Here is a 22,150-nt window from a genome sequence, read left to right as displayed (position 1 = left end):
GCTATGATTCTACATTGTAATATAAATGGGTTAGGGAGTAGGGTTGGGAGAGTGGACAGTTCTCATAAGGAAAAGAAAATTCGGCTCCCAACCTGATGATCTTGTAACGTAGCACACGCTACTCTGCGCAGCAGAGCACTTCTCCTCAGGCCTGACGAGTGTGTTGTAAGACTGAGTGCACAGCCATGAAGCTCCACGTTCTTGTCCTTTGAATCACTCAGCTGACTGAAACAACTTGAATTTGTAATCGTTTAATTTACACCCACTTTATAAATTTGCATTACTCAGGAAGTCTTCACAATTGCATACTGAGAGCTGGGAAGAACGAAGGCAGCTGCCTTCACTTGATGTTTGTCAGAGGTACTGCGCTCCTGGTACACATGGGATTAAACAACACAGGTGCCATTCCGCTTTGGATGTAATCAAGACAAGGTAGATTTCTCAGCAGTACATGAGCTGGCAGAACCAGCTGTGGCAGGCCACTGGGAGAGATCAATGTTTTATTTTGTCAGGTTTGGTATGCAGCCTCATTTTTATTAGATGAGGGTGTGTTTTTTTTTTTTCTGACTACTTTTCCTACAGCCCCTTTGTGAGGGCAACATTACAGGGGCTTTAAAAATAGCATATTGAACCAAGAGAAACTGTGAGACACAACAATGGGATGGTGATTTGGCTATCAAAATCTCTGAGCCTGATAACATGTTTACAAGTAACTTCATCCAGATTTGCTCATTTAATATTGGCACTATTTTAAGTCAAAAATGTTCTCTCTTTCAAAGGATATTATTAATTTACAAGATGCTTGAGAGACGCCAGTGAGGTTGAGGACAAAAGCATACATAATACTGCAACGTGACTGTCTGTCCTCTGACGTGCAATGAATGGGCAATGGAAGCCCAGACGGCTGTTTGTGCAGGAAGCTAGTAGACACCATCTAGGACAGCTACTCAGGTCCTGAGCCATGATCGTTTTGGTAAGGATGCTTAGGTAAGGGGGTGGGAATGGAGACGGACACTGGGATCTGTGAGTATTCTTTCTGCACTTTTGCATTCAGGTGCCCGGGCAATCCTCTAAGACTGATATATTTATCTGGTTCCTTCTTTGTGTCAAAGCACAGTTCCATGCACCTCATTATTATCTAATTTAATCCTTTCAATGGGCCTTTGAGGTAAACAATTAACCCACCATCTTACCTGACTAAGGGCACAGATGAGGTCCTGTTAACAGTAACACCCACATTTCAATGGCCTTTAGCCCTCCCGATGTGAGAGCCACCCTTCAAGGCCCTCCCCATGGGTGTCTCATGTGGGTCTGAGAGCAAGGCTACTTCTGTCCCTCCACTCTGATTGGCATGGTCAGCATTGCCTCCCCTGGGGACACACTCTCCAAGCCTTGCTGCCAAGCAGAGCCACTCTGGGTTGGCAGCTGCCCCTGGGTCCCTCAGCACCAAGTCCGAATTGAGGTCAGTGGCAACATGGGTGCTGTAAAGGGATTCAGGGTCAAGGGATGGCTTTATCTCTGTTTCTGTGCAGCACCTTTCAACCGGGACCTGAGGCTGCATTGCTTGTACCATTGTAGCACATGTCCCCATCCCCACCCAGCTCCACCTGTTACTGCTCTTCAAATTCTGTTCCTAACTCCTTTTTCCATCAGGGCTCAAAACTAATTGAGAGAGAGAGAGAGAGAGAGAGAGAGAGAGAGAGAGAGAGAGAGAGAGAGAATGAATATGAATACCTTTTCACTCTCTTCATCTTCCCCAACTCTTCCCCTCTCTCTGGTGTTGCAGTCCACTCCTCTCCACCACTCTTCTCTTTCTTTAGGTCTAAGATTGAAAACCTGCATGCATATCAACTCATGCAATAGACATCTGAAAGGATAATGTGTCCACCAGTTCTACACACAGATGACCAGTCTCTGAAATCTTTTTTTGGAACCAGCTGGGGAAAATGGCTAAAACAGTCCCGAGCTGGACCAAAGCCCAGAGCAGTGTGACTGCACAGGGTCTGCTCTTCCGCAATCACAAGAGTTAACACACAGGCCTAGACTTCACTTGTTTCTGACTCATCTCACTCTAGAAGACTTGATTCTTGACCCCTAATTTACAATGATTCTGAGGGAAAGAGAAATAAGAAGCATGGAAAACTGTTCTGAATTTTAATGCCTAAAAACTTCCTGTTACTTGAGAGTTAATCAAATGCAGGGACACTGAAAGGCGTCATACCAAGAAAACAGTACCCGAAGAACAAGGGAATGTGTCAGGAGAAACTTCCCCTTTCCATGACATTTTGAAGGAAGCAGTGATTTATTATTTCCAGGTGCATGACTAATTGAACATGTTTTTAATTGTGCTTTTGATGCTGTACTGAACAATGCACATTAATGTACACATTTTAGCTTGCTACCACATCTGAGTTTTCCTCATAACTCAGCTCTTCTGAGTTTCATAAAGATCACTGTAGGCTGCCCAGTCTCTGCCCAGGCTCTGTGGTCTGTGCCCTCCTCTGCAGTCCTGACTGAGTTCCAGACTTATTCGTACTAGAGAGGCCCAGACCAGCTGCACTGCCTTCTCTTCACTCCTTGGAAAATGTTTACACTGCAACTGTCACTCTTCCTCCCACTGTGCTTAATGTCCCGGACAAAATATTAAGGCACCAGAAGCCCCAGGGTTTAAAAACAGTACAGATTGCAATATTTTATTGGTGCTTCTAACTTTTAAGGTACTTTGCTCACACAATCATATTTTATGCTGATTACAAGCCTATCAGAGGGCTGGAGCTGATGTTATTGGCTGGTTTATACCTGAGATAGAGAGGCAACAGCTGAGAGGTGTGCCTAGAACCGTCCACTTGTGGATGTCCTAACGCTTTGATTGGAGTGTGTTGACTTTAACAGATAGGATAAGAGGCTTTGATGTAATCACTCTGGTTACGTTCTCATCATTTTGAAAGTCCATTTAAAAAATACTGACAATGACTTATTTATTAATTCATTTTTTGCATCCATTCATTCAGACTATTTATAAACACCTACTACTTAGGTCTGTGCGTATAGCTGGAGTAAAACAGTAAAAAACCCTCTGCTTTCATGGAGTATAGATTATAGCAAGTTAAGTCCACACACAAAACACTAGGCTATGTTTTGTGCAACATGGTGAAAAATACTAAGGAGACCAATAAAGCAGGGAAGGTGTTGGAAGTGGGCTGCATTTTAGACGAGGTGCCCAAGGATGGCATTTGTATAAAGACCCAAAGGAGAAAGACATTAAAGGCTGGGTTTATATGGTTTATTTTATAGCTTACAGTTTTTGAATGGCTTTCATACATATAAAGTCATTTGGACCTCACCAGAGAGAATATTTACAGATGAGGAAAATGAGCTTGAAGGATTTGTTCAAAGTCATGTGACCAATCAATATCCAAGCTGGACATAGAAAAAAATTAAAAAAATATATTTTTATTGATTTCAGAGAGGAAGGGAGAGGGAGATAGATAGAAACATCAATGATGAGAGAGAATCATTGACAGGCTGCCTCCTGCCCATCTCCTACTGGGGATCAGGCCTGCAGCCCAGGCATGTGCCCTTCAGCGGAATCGAACCCAGGACCCTTCAGTCCTCAGGCTAACGCTCTATCCACTGAGCCAAACCAGCCAGGGTTTGTTTGTTTGTTTTCCACTCTACAAACTCTGCCTCTCTCTGAACATGTTTTTGAGGTTCATAAAAATGGGTTTAATATTTCCACAATGAAAATTTTAAATCCACTATTTTAACTTAAATGTAGAAATCAAAGTCTTTTAAAATCTTTTATCACACTTGAATCATATTTATTCAAATTTGGTACAACTAACTGCTTTAACAACTTTTCATTTTGTCTACTTATAGTCAACTAAATAAATTTTATTAAGCACTAGCAATATGTACAGAAAACTGTTCTGTTTTGTGAATAAGATAAAAAAGCCTGAATAGTCAAATGAGTCATCAGGAGTTCATGGGGTTATGTTTTGTGATTGTGACAAATCAGGTTCTTCAGGGCCCAGTTCTTGACATCCTGGTTCAAGGGCTATGACATACAGGACACAGATAATTTTTATTACACATCTTCTAATAAATATATGCCCTCATAAGGTGAGTCCTCAGTTCTTGTATGCAAAATTTCCGAAACATGGGTGTGGTTAATTGTTCCTATTAGATAACTGGAAAGCACAATGCACAAAGATGGTCCCTAGTCCCTTATGCCCATAAGACATAATGATGCTTTCAATAATAAAAAGACTCCTTGATTGCTCTTCTCATTCTTAAGATGGAGAAGAATAAGTAGTGTAGCTATAGCTTTCTTTACTTGGCACTAAACATTTAATGCAGAGTTTAAAAAATAAAAGCTGTGTGAATGACTTGTTTAAAATTGCTCACAATTTTGTGGTACCCAGTAGGCAACAACTTGGCAACAGTTTGCTAAATTGCAGGTTGGTACCATATTCACACTGCCTCTTCACCAGGCTAAGGGGAAGCGCCAGTAAACACAGGAGGTAATATTAGGCTCCCATGATGCAGTCATGGTAGCTGTAAATTGCATTTCCCCCAGGCCACTTTGAAAATGACCACTTCATTAGGCACTGAGCATGCTCATCAACATCATCATTGCCTTCTATAGCTCTCAAAGTTTCCTGGCTGGACTCTCTCCCTCCAAAGAAAATAAGCAATTTTCTCTAACTATGCTCACTGTTGTCCCTGTTTACGGAATTAGAGTTTCCAGGTTTTGGTAATTGGTGTCCTGCAAATGTTGCAGCCACAGTGGTTCTCATCACTCAGCAGCTGCTGCTCCCATGGCAACAGATGTGTTTATATTCACAGCGTTATTCAACTTCTTTTTTTTTGTCACCTCTGCAATTCAGAAAGAAGAAAAATTGATGTGTGAAAAGGGAAGATATTGCTATAAAAAGGGACAAAAAAAGAAAAAAAAAGAAAATAATTTTTAATTACAAAAAATATTCAAAAAGCAGAGCATATATGTTTTTAGGGGAAAGTACTAAAGGCAGAGACTTGTGGTTTTGTGAGAAGTAGTAAAATATTTTAAAATCAGAAATATAGATTTTACTCAATGTTTGGATGCAGAGTAAATTTTAATTATCATGAAGTTAAGAATTGCTTTAATTCACCTCCAGGAAAAGATTATATATGAACATAGAGTTTTCACACCTTCCTATAAATTTTTTTCTCTCTGCTGTTAAGATCTTTGGGCTCATTGTGGACTGAATGTTGGTCTTTCCCCCAAACTCATGTGTTGAAGCCCTAATTCCCAGTGTAACAACCTCTGGGAGGTGATCAGGTTTAGATGAGGTTACGTGAGTGAGGCCCCCATGTGCAACTGTAAGAAGAGGAAGAGGCATCCAGAGCTTTTCTATGTGCACAGGCATCAGGGAAAGGCCATGTGAGCACATGTGGGGAAGTGACTGCCTGCAATCCAGAATGGGGTTCTTGCCAGAACCTGACCATGCTGGCATTGATCTTGGACTTCCAGAACTTTGAGAAAAGAAATGTGTTGTTTAAGCCAGCCAATCTATAGTATTTAGTGATGGCAGTTTGGACAAACCAAGACGGGTCCTATCACTGAACCTGTGGAAATGAACTATTTAGTTCTGATAGGCTCCAAACACTGTTCAACAGGATGAATGCTATTTCTCTGGGAAGCATCGTGTCCTGTGGGTATGCTCTGCCTATGTGTTCTCATAACTTATACTTCAAGTGAGGCAACTTGCAGTTTGAGGAAAGCCCTGGTCATACCTTGGGTCTGAAGTCTTTCTGCTCATTTATACCTGGAAATAGAAGGTGAGACCCATTTTTATCCCTGTAAGCTAATGGATTGACAAGTTTTAGACAAGCCAGTATCATAGAGTCATTTTTCTCCATGAAGCTATCCAGGAACTAAAAATATTTAAAATATAAATAAACTATTAACCTCCACTTCACTCACTTTCTAAGGGGAGGTTTCTTTGGTTTTGTTGAGTGTAGTGGTGCACAGGAAAAGCAAATGGGTAGTTTGCTAGTATAGAGACTTACCAAGAAAAACAAGAACCATGGGAGGAGGCAGGGAGGAAGACAAGTAGTGGAGGAACAAAAAGGGAAAGTCAGGTAGGCTGAGAGCACTTTTTGGAGTTTGTAAAGGGAAAGAGAAGGAAGAGAAGTGAGTAGTTGCCATGTGCAATAAAAATTTAGGAGAACACAGGTGATATCTAAAGAGGGTTTTAAAACTCATTGGTTTTGCTGTGCAATGTAATTCTCCCTTTGCTGACTCATCAAGTAGCCTTAGTGAAGACCTAGATTATTTTTCTCTGTGTGTTTTTTTTTTTAAGTTGAACTTAGATTTTTTTTTAAAGAAGTGATATGATGATGAGAATGGCAATAAGATGAATTTTAAGTTTTACTTATCCATATGAACTTCCAAGGCTTCTTGGTACCCTGCATTCATGGGACTTAACTCAAACGACTCCATTCTCCTCTTTACATGTCTTGGGGATACCTCAACATCAACATGTCAGGCCTGAATTTTTTATTGTACCCTTATCATCTTAATCTCAGCCTACTGCCTTTCCGTCTCCTTAATGCTCCATCTCTGAAAGCTCAGAATCAACCTTGAATCCCTCTGCCTAACTTCATTGTATTTATGTGTCAATCCTCTCCACTTCATGAAAAGGCACGAACATTCACCTAGTAGTTCAACCCCTCAGCCCACCCCCAAAGTATGAGCTTTTGTCATAGGTAAGAAATGTCTATAAATTCTCTGCAGCTCCTCTCATAGAAAGGAGGAGTCTATTTCCCAACCCTTTGCATCTGAACTGGCTTTGTGATACTTTGCCCAGCAGAATGCAGTGAAAATAACATGACATGGTTTCCAAGCATAGACTTTAAGGGACCTTGCAGCTTCATTCATTCTACTGAAGTGCTGAATTCATTCTCATTCAGCACTATTGACATTTTAGATCAGATAATTTCTTATTGTTGGAAGCTATTCTGTGCATTTTAGGATGTTTATCAACATCCCTCCCCTTCAATTGTGACAACCAAAACAGGCCTACAGACATTGCCAAATGTCCCTGGGGAATGGAGCAAAATCACCCCAGTTGAGAAGCAATGCTCTATGGGAAAGTTGCAGCTATGTGAACAAGGCTGGTCTAGATTATGGAGGACGAGAGACCATGTAAAGCAGAGAAGAGCAGTCATAGGTGAGGCCTCCCAGATTGGCAATCCTACATTACCCTGGATATCCAGTATTAGCCGAGAAACCAGCAGGCCACTCAAATCATTGGCCACCTGTGCATGGCCTGAGGTTAAATTCAAGTTTCATTTATTGCAAATGGTTATCCAATTGTTTCAGGAATATTTATTAAAAAGATTATCCTTTCCCTTTCTTTTTCTTAGATCAGATATACATATCTATATGTGTGTGGTCTGTTTATGGGCTATTTTATTCCATTAGTCCACTTGTCTATTCCTGCAAAAATAACACACTTTCTTAATTACCAGATGATTATTGCAAGACCTGATATTTTATAGCTTAAGTTCTTATACCACCACCATCTACACAACTGCAATCACTGCCTCCTCCTTCTCCTTCTTCAGTGCCCTTGCTATTCCCAATTCTTCGCATTTCCCATATATATTTTAGAATCAACTTGTTGCATTTTACTTGGAATTTTGATCGGTACTACACAGAAACTAAATCAATCTGAAGAGAATTGATATCCTTACAATATGGAATATTTCTGTCTGTGAACATGATTTTCCCCTACTTGTTTTGCTCTTTAGTTTTTCTCCATAATATTTTACAGAGAGCTCTTCATATATTTTATTAGATTTATTTTTAGAAATGTAATATTTTTATGCTATGGTAAATAGCCTCATTAAAAATTCATATTCTAAGAATTTCACAGCTGGTGTGTATAAAGGCAATTTATTTTAGTATTAACTTGGGATCCAGAAACCTTACTAAATAAACTTATTCATAACCCTTATAACTTATATCTTTTTATTTCCTTACTCCACTGACTGGGAACTTATTATTTTTTAATCTCAAAGAGAAAGTTTTAAACATGTTATCATTAATTATAATATTTGATATTGACTTCTTATATATGCTTTAACAGATTAAGGAAATTATCTTTGATTTCTAGTTCAGAAATAGGCTTTAAAGTGTTTTTGTGAATGTATGTTGAATTTTTAAGTCTTTTTTGCATTGATTGAGACAATGATCTATTTTTCCTTATTTATTCTATTAATATGGTGAATTAAATTGATTTATTTTCAAACATTAAAATAACTTTGCCTTCTTGAAATAGGCTCAACTTGTTTACATTTTATTATCCTTTTCATATTTTACTGGATTCAGTTTCCTAATAATTAGTTCAAGGTTTTTCTACCTATGTTTATGAGTGTGGCTGATCTGTAATTTTTCTTTATTGAAACATCCTTGTCAAGTTTTATTGTCAGGTTATGCTGCCCTCATAAAGCAAATATGGGAGCTGTTATAATTTTGTTTTTCATTTGCCCCCTAAGATAGTTTCTTTGTTTTTCTCTGTCCTTTTTATATGTTCAGGCAGCTTGACTGCTAGGGATTCAACCAGGCTATTCTGCTCCCTATCTCTATTTGGGTTTGGGTATGAGGGGCCAGGATTGGAGATCAGAAAAAAATAAAACAGGAGTGCGTGAGTGATTGGGGTACTTATTCTTCCCACTTTTCAGGTTCAGCAGGGACTACCTTTCTTTTAAACTAGATTTTGCTAGGAATTCCTTATTGTGTGGCCCTAGTTTTTGTGCCCTCTGATAACCAGTTCCCCAGTGGTCATAGAGATTTCCTACTGTTGCAAGTCAGCCCGGGGGGCCTTACCATTTTTTGTTTGTACTTGTAACCATGTCCACATCTCTGAATACTTTCCTCCTTAAGTTCTCTTCAGTTAATCTTCTTTGTGTGTCATCTTTCTACCAGGACCCTGATTGGTAGATAATGGTTCTAGAACTGGACTGGTGCTATGAAATAAAGCTTCCAAATGGGGCTCTGAGTTTCAGTTGTTCACACATTTAATGACACACACACATACTCTACTTGCTGGAGGGAGTGCGGCACATTTATTCTACGGCAGCTTCACAATTATTATTATTTTTTAAAAATACGTTTTTATTGATTTCAGAGAGAAGGGAGAGGGAGAGAGAAACAGAAACATCAATGAAGAGAGAGAATCACTGATCAGCTGCCTTCTGCACATCCCCTACTGGGGATCAAGCCCACAACCCTGGGCATGTGCCTTGACGGGGAATCAAAGCGGTGATCTCTTGGTTCATGGGTTGATGCTCAACCACTGAGCCACACCAGCTGGGCAGCTTCACAGTTATTTACACTATCACTGACAATGGCATAAAATAGAGTGCTGGAAGAGGCAAGGTGTTGGTATAGTGGTAGGGTGATAGTGTTTTGTTTTTTCTTTTTCTTTTTAATTACAAAGATAGTCTGGTCATTTATGAGACTTTTGGAGAGTATATAAAAATGAAAGCACAAAAACAAATAAAAATAAAATTAAATAAAAAATTAAGGCTTTGGCCTTCAAGTAATGTCATGAATGAGGTATCAGAGAACCTTCATGATGGCCTTAAAGAAAGACCTTCTCTTATGTAGTCACAAGGCAAACACTACTGAGCATCAGGCCCCAGCTCTGATGGTAAGGTTTGCAGATTTGCAAAGGCTATAACCTGCTAAGTTTCTTATGCTAAGAAAACTGGTTGGGAAGGAATGGTACCATATTTTGAGTAGATAATTTGGATAGATAAAGAAAAAAGTGAGAATTTTAGATCTCCATATTATCTTGAAGCAAATACTCCCTTGCATGAGTAATCTTCAATGACTTTATCTGAGATGGTTATCTTGTCTGCAGGAAACTCATTGCTCACTTTGTATCTCTACCTATTGTTGAACCATTGCACTATCCTTCTAATTAAACTACTTGTTTTCCTAAAACTCATTATTTAATTAACTATCAGTTATTTTTTTATAAGATATATATTATGTCACTTGTTAAAAACTTGAAAGATATGAACATTTAGTGTCTAGCATTGATTTTTAACTTGGTTTCATCAATGAGCTCCAGGGATCTAAGATATTAATTGAAATTATATGCAAATATTTTTGTATGTAAAAATTTATCATGGGAGTGTCCTTAACTCTCATCAGATTCTTGGGAGAGTCACGACCCTCTTCTCAATGAAAAACTAATCTTTAGAACATTTACAACATTGATAATATTTACACAAATTATTGTAAGAGTATATATAGTTCTCACACCAGAAAATGTATTTAAGCATTCTCAGCAAGTATGGTTGTAGGCTGACTGAACACTGCCAGAATTTTACAATAAAAATTCTTGTATCCAGAGAAAATCCATGTAAGAAGCCTGCCAACAAAATGCTGCCTGAATACTAGTAAGACTTACATCTGTTTGGATGTATTACAAATTACTGAAATACTTGGTAATTATATATATACTAGAGGCCCGGTGCACGAAATTTGTGCATGGGATGTGTGTGTGTCCCTCAGCCCAGCCTGCACCCTCTTCAATCTGGGACCCCTTGAGGGATGTCCGACTGCCCGTTTAGGCCTGATCCAGGCAGGATCAGTCCTAAACAGGCAGTCAGACATCCCTCTCACAATCCAGGACTGCTGGCTCCCAACTGCTTACCTGCCTGCCTTCCTGATTGCCCCTAAGCGCTTCTGCCTGCCAGCCTGATCACCCCTAACCACTCCACTGCCAGCCTGATTGATGCCTAACTGCTCCCCTCCAGCCTGTTTGCCCCTAACTGCCCTCCTCTGCTGCCTGGTCACCCCTAACCGCCCTCCCCTGCAGGCCTGGTCACCCCCAACTGCCCTCCTGCAGGCCTGGTTGCCTCCAACTTCCCTCCTCTGCTGGCCTGGTCACCCCTAACTGCCCTCCTTTGCAGGCCTGGTCCCTCCCAACTGCCCTTCCCTGCTGGCCATCTTGTGGTGGCCATCTTGTGTCCACATGGGGGCAGCCATCTTTGACCACATGGGGGCAGCCATCTTGTGTGTTGGAGTGACGGTCAATTTGCATATCATTCTTTTACAAGATAGGATTAGATAGGATAGAGGCCTGGTGCATGGGTGGGGGCCAGCTGGTTTGCCCTGAAGGGGTGTCCCAGATCATGTTGGGGGTTCCTTTGGGACGTGGGGTGGCCTGGGCGAGGGGCCTGTGGTGGTTTGCAGGCTGGCCATGCCCCCTGGCGACCTAAGCGGAGGCCCTGGTATCTGGGATTTATTTATTTCTATAATTGAAACTTTGTAGCCTTAAGTGGAGGCCAAGGCAGGCCAGGGCTGCGGAAACTTGGCTTCCTCCATCGCCAGGGGCAACTCAAGCCTCCTGCTCTCTCCGTGGTCACAGCCATCTTGGTTGGGTTAATTTGCATACACACTCCTGATTGGCTGGTGGGTGTGGCTTGTGGGTGTAGCAGAGGTATGGTCAATTTGCATATTACTCTTTTATTAGATAGGATATATATATATATCCTATCTAATAAAAGCCTAATATGCTAAGTGTCTAGTCGACTGGTTGGCCATTCAACCAATCAAAACATAATATGCTAATGATATGCTAAGGCTGCTCAACTGCTTGCTATGACATGTATTGACCACCAGGGGCTTCAAGGGAATAGAAATTGTGGGGAAGTAACAAGAAAATACATAGGGGAACTAATGGAAGTTAAGGGTTTAGTAGGTTTGTTTATACAGACTCATCTCCATGCTGCCTTTCTGTCTCCAGTGATGAGTTTCTCTTCCTGGTATGGGAGACAGGAACACCTTCACAAAGGGAAATTTATGCAATGTGTTTAGGCAGATAAGGGGAAGGCAGAGAAGATTCTTGCTATTAGTCTGATGACCCTTGTGTAATCATCCTCTGTGGAAAGATTCACTCTGCATGTATGCATAGGAACATTTCTACCTTGAGAAGCCTTGTTTCTTTTTTCCTTAGCATATGATTCAAGTGTGGGCTTGGAGAGCAGACAATGGGAAGTCTTTGGGGTGACTGAATAAATTTCATGAGGGCAAATATTGAGGGGCAGAGAGTGTGCTGGTTGAAGAAAAAACAGGTAGGTCAGGTATATCTCTTTATGTATAAAATCTAAGCATTCCCTAATGTGGCTCTAGCCTACCTCTTTGCACTTCAGTCCTTATACTTTCTTTTCCTTCCCTGGAACAGACTTCCCCAAGATCTTTGCATGGCTGACTCCTTAGTGTCATTCAGTTTCAATTCCCATGTCACTGACTCATAGACATTTCTCCTCAAAATCCAACCTAAAGTTGTCTTGAGAGTTGTTCCCTATCACATCACTCTGTGTTGCTGACTTCATGGCACCTACCATTGTTAGAAGTTGCTTAACTCATACATCTGTTTACCTGTATATTATCTAATTCCACCAGAACATAAACTCTAGGAGAACACAGACTGGGTCTCTTTTATTTACTGCCCTATTACCAACCCTATAATGTTGTTTGTCAGTAAATGCTAAATAAATATTTGTAGGCTGAGTGATTGACTAAGAGACTGGTTTGGTGAAGTATGGGAAAGAGTTCACCTAAGGCAACTGTTTGCAAATAATTACACTCAAAATTATTGAGGTTGACCAAATAGCTTTAGTTTATGTGTTATATCCATGGTATTTAATGTATTAGCAATTAAAATTAAAAACAGTCTACTAATCAATTCACCATGTTAACATAAAAGACAACTTTTAAAAAGAAAAAATATTTTCTAAAACAAAATAAGTGAGAAGAGAGCATTGTTTTATATTTCACTAATCTCTTTGGTATTTGGTTTAATAAAAGACATCTGGGCTGTCATGTCTGCTTTGTGTTCAAAAGTTGTGATATGTTGCTTTGATTAAATTACATGCAGAAAATTCAGCCTCACATAGATGTGTAGTTGGAAAGGGAGGGATAGTTTATTAGCCTTTTCAGATAATAGTGGCTATTCTTCTTTGCTCCTAACAAAGCTTGACAAGTGATACTTTCTTAAGGTTAATTGCAGTGTAGAATCTGAGACTATATCATGGAACTTTTTGTACTTAGTTAAATTAGTATCCCATTTTTCTGTGGATGGGTGGATATTTTTTTCATATGCAATTTTGTAATATTTCTGCATTGATCACTTTCAAAATATTAATTCACGGGGTCATGCAGATATTCCAAATGTTGACACATTTCATTATATAACCACCACCATCACACACACACACAAAATAGAATCTGTTAATATTCCCACTGATATTGTCAAAAGAGTCTTTAAGTATTGTGTAGATGTCAAGTTTATGCTGGCAGATATATTTTCAAATTTAATTTTTGCTTGAATGCTTATATTCTATTTCTGGCAATAAATACTTGCAGTGATATTTCCTTAATTTGATGAACACAAGTTTATTCAATTTTGAAGAAACTTTGGCTAAAAACCTAAGATCACTGTTTGTCTGTTTTTCTTTTAAATAAAAACAGTGTTTTATGAAAAAAGTGGCTGGTTCAGCTTGCAACTTCAGCCATTTCCCAAATGCTTTTTCTTGAGACAAACATCATACCTCAGTGTGCAGCAAAAGTGCTTTATGAACAGTTCTAGCAAAGAATATTTTAAAAATGTGCACTCAAAGGTTGAGATTTAGTAAAATTAATAACTCTTATTGCTTCATCAATCTTTTGAATCACTGTTGAGTAGAACAGGTAACTTTTTTTTCCTGTGAGTATATGGCAATAAAAAATACCATGATTATTTGGTGACAAGCCTTGTTTCATGCTAGGACATCTGCAGTTTCCCCCCACTTTGTTTCTGTACTATCAGTACAAATTTTAACTCTTTGAAAGGGCAAAATACTCTTTAGTATTATTATAAAAATAAACGTTGACTTCATCTACCACTTGAAAGGTGACATTCCCCCTTCTGCCCCTAGAAGTGTCCTGGGGACACATTTTGAAAAGTGCTGCCCTAGTTCATGGTTACTGTAGGCCAGAGATAAGATATAGAAGAATAGTTAGCATATACCTTTCTAATCCAAATTTCAGTCTAATTAAATTTACAAACACCAAGTTCAAAGCAATAATTCCTTCCCACATACCCTTAGCTATAAATATCCACCCAGGAATGGGCTCCCCAAATCAAGGTAGCAGGAGTGAGGTACCTTGTACAGCTAGGCTGTAATTATGGAGGCTTCCTGCACCCATTGCTTTGTCCTGACTCTAGGCTTTGTTCATCCTTTGCATGGAGAAAGGCCTTATATTTGTGCACTGGGTCTCAGGAACATTTCTGCTGTTTTCTACTGGTGAATGAGTGAAAGAGAGTATATATAAAGAGAGTGAAAAAGGAACAGTATAGGAAGTAACTCATACGTTTTAAAATGCTCCCCATAAAAGTGGTTCTGCAATAACACTGGAAAAACTTCTCAAAAGGATTAGAATTTGACCAATTCTGATGAACAAGCCATCATTTAGAAACGCAAACTGTTTCATATGTAAAAATACCATTTTTATAGTGGCGATTGAGGTACTTTCACATAGGTTGATATGAATATCTGATAAGCTGAAATAATGGATAAGTTCTTTTATATTCATGCATTATGCAAATTAGCAATTCACAGTTTTGGAAATCTGGGCAGTTTTATGTGTCATTTTAGATTATGGTACCAGTAGGACTTATATGTGATGCTACTATTCCTTTGGAAAGACATCTTTCACTAGGTGAACCTCTTTTAATGTTGAGTTAATATTTTGAAACACATTCAATATATTGAAATTTATAAGTGCCAGTTAAAAACACTAATTATATAGATTTTTTTGATTCAATGGTTTCCAAATGTGGCTGCACATCAGAATCACTTGGGGAGCTTTTATAAAACGATGCTGAGTCCCAACCCAGACCACAGACTCTGGGGATAGGGCCCAGACATCGTGTTTTTTGTTTTAAAGCACATCAACTGATGCTAATGTGCAGCCAAGGTTGAGCACAGCTTGTTCCTGAACTGTTTTCTCATAGCAACGTAGGCCTTCAAAAGAGCTGCATTAACTCTTTCAAGCCTGCATGATTCCATTTAGCGGGATTGGTAATTGATAAATTAGATTTTACGAACAGAGAAATGACTCCCACCTGTAAACACAGGTGGCTGGGGAGGGCAGTGTGTCTCTCTGAGAACAATACAATAGCCAAATTGGATGATGCCACTATCCTAATGATAATAATTATGGTGAAGTATTTGTTTCAAAAGTAATTTTCTTCCTAAAACATCACCAGTATCATTTTGTCCCCAAGATAGTTGGCTGTAATCAGATCAAAGGGTTTGGTTTCTTTCCCCAAGTAACAATAATAATCTTATATCTTATTTCCACTTAGTAAGAGGAAAACATGTTTTTTAAATTATTGTTCGCTATACCAAGCTTTTCTAGATGTTTCATGGGTTGGTGTAGTAAAGAATTTATAAGCGTGGATAGCATCTGTTTGTTGTCTCTTCTTCTTCAGGGAGACTTTATAGAAAGTAATCAAGTCCAAAGTGTCAGAAGCTCCTCACAAGGATTCTTTTCAGCAGGAACTTCTGATGTAACAGCAGTCTGACAATCAGACTCAATTTACTCGGGATATCTAATGTCAACGGCCCCCAACAGCATTGAACAAACCTGTCAAACTTTGATAATTTTTGAACTGAGACCACTTGCAAAGTGGGTGCCAATCTAAATAAGTTGATATCAAAGTCCCTCCTTGGGAAGTATTCCCAGTGCTTGTCGGCGAGGGCACCTTGGGCAGATTGCCATAGCGACCCATCCTGGAGAGCCTGATTTCGGCTGGGAGTGATGATCTCTAAGCCTTCAGTGATTTTGATTTCTTCCACACACACTTTCTGAAATATGTATCTTAAATTCCAGTACTGCCATATGAATTTGAGATTTCATTTTGAAGTCGACTGTTTAAATAAATGTTGATCCTAGATGGCCCTCCCAAAGGTACCTCAATCAGGAGTGGGCTGCTTGGCCTGCCTCCGCTTGTTTACACATTCCACCTCTCCCCGTTACCCTCCCCTAACCCAGCACTCCCATTGTGAACTTTTACAAAGAACAGCGTAGACATTTATGACTGATTTGTTTGAAGTAGGAAGACAGAAGTTTTATGTAGCTTAGCACTTGAAAAATCTTCCTGAAAACATCTTTCAGATATTGCTCACTTTACCCAAGTTTCCCAATTCAGGGCAACTGCTAAAAATCTCTGACTTTTTCTGTAGCCTCTTACCATTTTGTTGCTTTCCCCTCTTCCTTCCCTATTCTCTGCAATGCTTATGCACCACCCTTCTGAAAGTTGTCCTTTTCCATCCCATCGCTCCATGGCAATTATGGTTTATCTCGTTTTTCTTATTCAAAGCAGGCTCCCCAAACGCTTTGTAATTCTGAATTCTCTTGCATGTAATTCTCTACCTTATTACATTATTCCCTTAGCAAAAATCTCTAGTGCTCCACAGAGAGGCACACAGTATACATTTTTGCTTCCTAAAGTCCTTTCCCACTCATAGTTCAATATTCCTTTTTTTTCTTTTTTCTGAGGTGAACGAGATTTTTTTTTCATTTCATTGGCAAGCATTACCAGGCTCAGTCTGGTTGTGCCCATCAGTTTTTCCTGGCATATCTGGGAGCCAACACATTCATACTGGCTTTTAATTTTCACCTCCTTTAGGGGTTCTGCTCCTATAAGTAGGGTTAAAATCCTCAAGATTTAAATTGCCACTAAATGTCTTGCTGTCATAGTCAGAGCCAGTGTACAGCTATCTTCAGCCCTGCTGGGGGCTATGAATTAGCGGCAGATAGATATCTGGGTACTAAAAGCGGTGGTCAACTTGCTGTACTGGAAGCAGATCAGGAGTCCGGCTCCCAAGCTGAGCCCTGCATTGATTTAGGGAACAGGGAAGATACCTAATCACCTTGGTTGCCATTGATGAACTGGCTTAGCCCTGTCCACTGATATCTTTCCTCTCATCATTCCTTTCGAGATGAGGAGACGTACATCCATGGCACACTTTACTTAGTATCACTTTCATTTTAGTGCTCCATATTTTAACCAACAGTGAGCATTTAGGGAGCCATTCCAAGATGCAGTAAAGCTCAGTCTCTTTAATGACTTTTACAATTTTGGTCCATGTGTGGTAGGTTTTTGAAGTTGTACTTCACAATTCCAGATAAGCATGAAAACACGCTTATAACCCAACTTTCTCCTCAGTTTCCTTAATTCAGCCCAAAATGATTGACTAATTGTTGCTTCACTAATTGTTCACTTAAACAACTTTCCCCATCTATGGAACCCAAATTAATGACAGTCTCAATAACTGAGAATGTCTGCAGTGTAATTTTTTAAAATTTTATTTATTTATTTTTTAAAATAAATCTTTATTGTTCAGATTATTACAGTTGTCCCTCTTTTTTCCCCCCATAGCTCCCCTCCACCAGGTTCCCCCCATTACCCATACACCCCCTCACTGTCCTCGTCCATTGTAGTGCAATTTTCTATATCTATGCTCTATCTATAGAATAATTTCCTTCATATAGTCTCTTGGCTAATTTCCCCTCCTTCATATTAATCCTTATTATAACCAATTTCCCATTTTGATAAATCTTAGAATATTATAATTTTATTTTATTTGATTAACTTTTCTTAGATTCTTCTATTTCTTGGGTAGGACAAGGAAACCTGCAAATTGTCTCAGTATTAAGTACTGGTTGGTGAGGCTGTGCCTTGATCCAGATAAACTGGGTCTTTTTAATAAAATAATTTTAGGACTCCAGCAATTGGAATCTCATAACCTCAAGCTCTAAAAAGCAAAGTGTTTCATTTTATTTCTGAGGCTGAGACTACACTAGTACATACCCAATGGCTAAACCTATTCTCCACACCTGTCCACTTTCAGTCCCAGGTCCCTGTGACTCATTTACTTCTCTCAGTATATGTTCATGAAGTGAATACTTTCTAGACTATTTCTCTTTTATTTTTGGTTTCAGCTCAACAGGATCCCATCACTGTTGGCAGAAGATATTTGGGTAGAGACAGCATAAAGAAGCTTTCAAAAATAGTCAAATAAATTGCTTGGGATTAACAATTCAAAAAGAGGAACCCCCTCCCCTCTGCCCTGCCACCAGCATTGTGTCCTGATCATAGCAACACTTGACATTTATACAAAGCACTTCATATTTGGGGAGCTTTGAAATTTTCTTTTACAGGGCCTTTGGTCTGCTCATCCATGTAAAATCTCAAGCGGGATAGTTGATTTCTGGTTGGCCACTTTGCTAGAATAGCTGCCTTTCAGAGAAGAAATAAATGATACCTACTTGCCATCCTATATAATAAAAGCCTAATATGCAAATTGTCCCCTCAGACAGTCGTTCGACCAGGAGTTCCAGTGGGAGACCAGGAGTTCAACTACTCGCTGTGATGTGTGCTGACTACCAGGGGGTGGCGCGGAACATGGCGGGTGTTGGCGATGCGCTGCAACCTCTCGCCGGATACCCTGGGGCGAAGGTGACAGGGATGGAGGTGTGGTGAGAAGGCAGGGTGTCCGCTGAGCTCGCTCTCACTTCCCCTGCTACCCTCTCCCGGGATGCCAGAGTTTGCCCTCCGGGGAAGCTCCCGCGCTCAGGTGCTGGGCGCCCATGAGGAGCCCACCGTGCACCCGCATAGCCTCTTCCAGGTGAGCTGGGCCATAGCCACCGGGACCACAGGGCCCAGTCGGGCTCCCCGTGGGTTTGCATAGGAGCCAGTCTGAGAGGCCAGCCGGGAGAGACCATTCTGCCCACCCGGCTTCCATGTGGCACCACTGGGAGGTCCAGAGGCCCACGTTGTGCCCTGGCCCATGGGGTCCAGCCATGCTCACCGCATCTCCACATGGGGACTCAGGTGCTGTGACTCAGGTGGAGGGGGATATGCAGGGGCCCAGGGACCCAGGTGCTGCCCAGGGCCCAGTGGTCAGCTGGGACCTGCCCTTCCATGCCAGATGCTTGTGCTTTAATCGCCAGCCATGCCTAAGGACTGCACCTGTGCACAAATTTCATGCACCAGGCCTCCAGTAATAAATAAATAAAGGTTAACATGATAAACTAAGCTAAATAGAATGCACTAATCAAATCCCAATTAATAACACTTCAAGAGAGGATTATTCTTATGTTTAAAAAACTGGTTAAACCTGCTTATTAGAAGAGGATGTCATTTAATAACAAAATGTTTTCTCAAGCTTTCATACTCCTAAAATTAAAAAAAATTATAAATCAAAATTTCAGATGAGATAAAAGAATGACAGTTTCTCCTTAGAATTAAAATAAACAACTCATAATTAATAATACTTGCTTTTACTTTGATTTGATACCTGTTTAGATGCCTTTACTCTGTGGATGATTTAGCAATCTCTTTAGGCTTTATTCTGAATAAACTGAAAAAGCAGTGGAAACAAACTAAGAAAAAATTAACAAAAATCTGGGAATCAGCCTAGTTTAGTGGATAGGATACTGGAGAATGGGGTTCTTGTCTGAGCTTCCTGACAGCTAGCAGCAGTATGAACTTGATCAAGTCACAAACAATTGTGACTGGCCTTAAAATGAGAGGTTGTAGTTCAACACCCCGTCGACCTCCAACACATCTCTGACTTCATGTTTAGCTGGTCTGATCTTCCTAACTCCAGAATTCTAACACTCTATAAATTAGATAATATTTATAGAAATATGTTGAATTATTTTGGTGCTAATTACATTTAAAAAAATTAGTAGTGAAGGTAGTTAATACCAGAAGGGGAGAAGAATAAAGGGCTAAGCTCTCAGCCACAGTTAAGAGTACTGAGGGAGGTATTATGGTAAGATTATGCCAGGAGAGGTATGGAGAGAACTAGAAATTAAAAGTGTATGTTCAGGGGAGGGACTTATGAGACGTATAACAGGCACTGAGTAGGCTGAGGACTGAGTAAGAATGGTTGAAGTTTATGAGAGGGTCCTTTGTGTGGTTAGAGAGCAATCTAAATGCTATGATTAATTAAGGAGTCAGACTAGGAGGGAATGAAATAGAATATGCATGTAATTGTGAAAGTGTAAAACACTGGGATCAAAAAGATGATGATTTTAAGAGAAAATGGATCAACCAAATTTTTTTTCACTCATTTGAAAACTGAGTATGGTCCTATGGTTGGAAGTCTTATAAAATGAGGGTATGAGGCTTGGAGCAAAGGTTGTCAAATCTGTAGGGAATAGACTCTAGAGCTCAGGCAGAGACAACATAAAACAGACAACTAATTGTCAATGATTTGTAGCAGAAAACACTTAGGTTGGCTACATAATTTGTTCTGGAGAATGGAATAGAAACAAATAATTAGGTAACTTACGGGATAAGGTTGTTTGCTAATTCTGCCCCATACTCTCTCTCCCCTGTCCACGTGGTCAAGAAGAAAGGACTCTAGGATAATGAAAACATGTGATGAAAGGAACCTTGATTCCTAGTCACTAGTGGAAGAGAGCCACTAGGCCACATAGCACTTTGTGTGAATGAGAACTAAACTTTTCTTGTAAGCCACTGAGATTTGAGGGTCATTTTTATAGCTGCTAAATAGCTAACCAAAACAGAAACTAGTATTATGTGTGTGGGGCTTCATAAGTATGCACTATTGAGAGGCCAGTAGGGAGAGAGCGTAGTTGGTATAATATTCAGGTATTGGTTGCTCTACACTTACACTAATACCTGATATCACCAGTCTTTTTAATTATAGCCCTTCTAATAGGGGTGTAGTGTTATTTTTTATTGTTTTTATTCTGCATTTCCCCAATGACTAATGACCTTGAGCACGTTTTTATGTGTTTATTTGACATCTTTATTTTCATTGGAGAAGTCCCATTAAGTTCAAATATTTTGCCCATTTCTTTGTTAATTGCTTGTTTTCTAGTTATTGAATTTTGAGAGTTCTTTATAAACAGTATATTCTGGATATGAGTCCTTTATGAGATATATGATTTGCAAATAATTTTTCCTAGTCTGTGGCTTATCTTTCCATTTTCTTAACAGTATGTTTTAAGTTTCTAGTTTTGATGAAGTCCGATTTATTTATTTATTTATTGTGGTGGTAGTTGGTGTATACATATATCAAATCTTGTCAATTGCATACTTTAAATATGTGGAATTTTTTTGTTGGCCTATTATACTTCAATAAAACTGTCTTAAAAAGGAAGGGGGTTGGGGAATGGCAAAATGGATGAAAGGGGTTAAATGGTTCAAATTTCCAGTTATAAAATAAATAAGTCATGGGAATGTAATGTACAACATGGTGACTACTGCATATTTGAATGTTGCTAAGAGAATAAGTCTTAAAAGTTCTTATAAGAAAATAATTTATAAAATAATTAATATATGATGTTAAGTAGACTTATTGTGGTGATCATTTCACAATATATACAGCATCAGAATCATTATGTTGTTTCCCTGAAACAAATATAATGTTACTAGTGGCTCGGTGCACAAAATTCATGCACGGGGGGGGGGGGTGTGTCCCTCAGCCCAACCTGCACCCTCTCCAATCTAGGACCCCTCAAGGGATTTCAGGCAACCGGGCTGATCAAGGGAAGGCACCAGCCCGATTATCCCGCTGCTGCAGCCACTGCCAGCCACTGCAGCCACCAAGGTGTTTTCATCAACACGGACTCTAGTCCCTTCACTGTGAAAAAATGACAACTTTCTTTAGGCATTTTCAAGATGTATCTTTCATAGGATATGACATTTCTTTTTTTTTTTTTTTATCCTCACCTGAGGATATGTTCCCATTGATTTTTAGAGAGTGTGGAAGAGAGAGGGAGAGACAGAGAGAAACATCAATGTGAGAGGGACATTTCGATTGGTTGCCTCCTGCATGAGCCCTGACCATGGGCGCCAGGGTGGGGGGCATGCAGGGATCCCTGGGCCACATGCAGCAGTGGCCGCCGGGGTCTCCACATACCCCAGAGGCCAGCAGCCAGCCTCCCATCATGGGCACCGGGCTGGGGGCATGGACCCAAACCGCCGCTTGGTGCTGGAGCATTCCCAAGCAGCTGGGGGCACTATGGTGACGCAGGGATGTTCCCGCCCCG

At 39.9% G+C, this 22,150-nt stretch overlaps 1 long non-coding RNA gene across 1 annotated transcript; it reads right to left on the bottom strand.

The window, feature by feature from the left end:
• Positions 1-212: 212 nt before the first annotated feature.
• Positions 213-8,927, bottom strand: LOC129149659 (uncharacterized). Its single transcript, XR_008556515.1, has 3 exons — positions 8,879-8,927; positions 1,735-1,822; positions 213-482 (listed from the first exon to the last, which is right to left on the bottom strand). It is a non-coding gene; the product is annotated as an uncharacterized LOC129149659 (long non-coding RNA).
• Between the last annotated feature and the right edge of the window lie 13,223 nt (positions 8,928-22,150).

Source organism: Eptesicus fuscus, chromosome 7 (genome assembly GCF_027574615.1).
Source record: "Eptesicus fuscus isolate TK198812 chromosome 7, DD_ASM_mEF_20220401, whole genome shotgun sequence".
Taxonomy (NCBI): domain Eukaryota; kingdom Metazoa; phylum Chordata; class Mammalia; order Chiroptera; family Vespertilionidae; genus Eptesicus; species Eptesicus fuscus.
This window is presented reverse-complemented; position numbering and strand designations above follow the sequence as displayed.